Source organism: Propithecus coquereli, unplaced genomic scaffold, assembly GCF_000956105.1.
Source record: "Propithecus coquereli isolate 6110/MARCELLA unplaced genomic scaffold, Pcoq_1.0 Scaffold656, whole genome shotgun sequence".
NCBI lineage: Eukaryota > Metazoa > Chordata > Mammalia > Primates > Indriidae > Propithecus > Propithecus coquereli.
The window spans coordinates 54,666-56,015 of NW_012152574.1; positions in this window are offsets into that span (position 1 = coordinate 54,666).

A 1,350-nucleotide genomic window follows, 5' to 3' on the forward strand; every position below is an offset into this window, starting at 1 on the left:
GCAGAATCAACATTGTTAAAATGTCTATAGCACTACACGTCTTATAAAGCACATCAATATATTTTGTTTCATTAGGATTTTGTTCATTATAGAAACCCAAAAGCTGTGTTGACTATTAGCTTCTTGAAACAGAAGAAAATTGAGGTAGAAACTCTATTCCCATGTTAAAGATGAGGAAATTAAGCCTCCGAGAGCTTAAAGCTTGTCCAAATACACATTAATAAATGGCAAGTTGGGTCTCAATGCCAGGTCTCTTAGTATCAAATTGAAAGAGCAGTTCAATAAGTTATGACAAATGTTTAATTGTATAAATATTGACCCAATCAAGATATAGAACATTTCTATTATCCCCAAATAACTGTGTCTTCTTTTGTAGTCAATTCTGTTCCTTCACTCACAAAACTATTGATTTGCTGTCAATATAGTTTTTCGTACGTAACCTAAACACCTGTACCCCCATAATATGCTGAAATAAAGGAAAAAAATATAGTTTTTCCATGTTTAGAATTTCATATAATTGCAATCATAGAGTGTGTAATCCTTGGGTCTGGCTTTTTTCCCTTAGCATGATGTTTTTGAAATTTATTATGTCACTGCATATATCTATTATAATCTTCCTTTTTATTGCTGGTTAGAATTCCACTGTATGAATATGCTACAATGTATTAATGTATCTGTTATGAGCTTTTGGACATATTTGTAGTTTGGGGCTATTATGAATCATGCTGCTATGAAAATTTGTATGCAGGTGTTCGTGTGGATGGGTATTTTACTTAACTCGAGTAAATGCCTAGGAGTAGCATTGATGGAACATCTGCTTAATGTATATTTACCTTCATGAGCAACTGCCCAAATGTTTTCAAAGTGGCTGTTTTATTTTCACTTCAAACAGCAGTGAATGAGAGCTTCAATTGCCCCACATTCTCTCTCATACTTGACATTGTCAATTGTTATATTTTCAGTCTCTCAGGTAGGAGTATACTTGTGTTTCACCATGGCTATAATTTGCATTAAAGACTATGGATGTTTGCGGGGAACGTGGCCAGTGTTCCCCACAAAAAGCCGGGTCCCTTTGGTAGAGTTGCAAGGGATAAGAAAATAATAGAGAGAAATGGAAAATGGAAAAAATAAAAGAATACACTGAGACAAAGATATAGCTTTATAAGTTTATGAAGATTATAGGCAAAGCGGGAGCTCAGGGGGCTTGGACCTCTCCGTTGGTCTCAAAAAGCCCCGAATGAGGTCTTACATGGTAACTTATAGAAAATAGTGAACAATTGTCAGGGGTAACAGATTTACATAACAACAGGTAGTATCTCTCAGGTTAACAGATTTTCAAAAGGCTTTTAC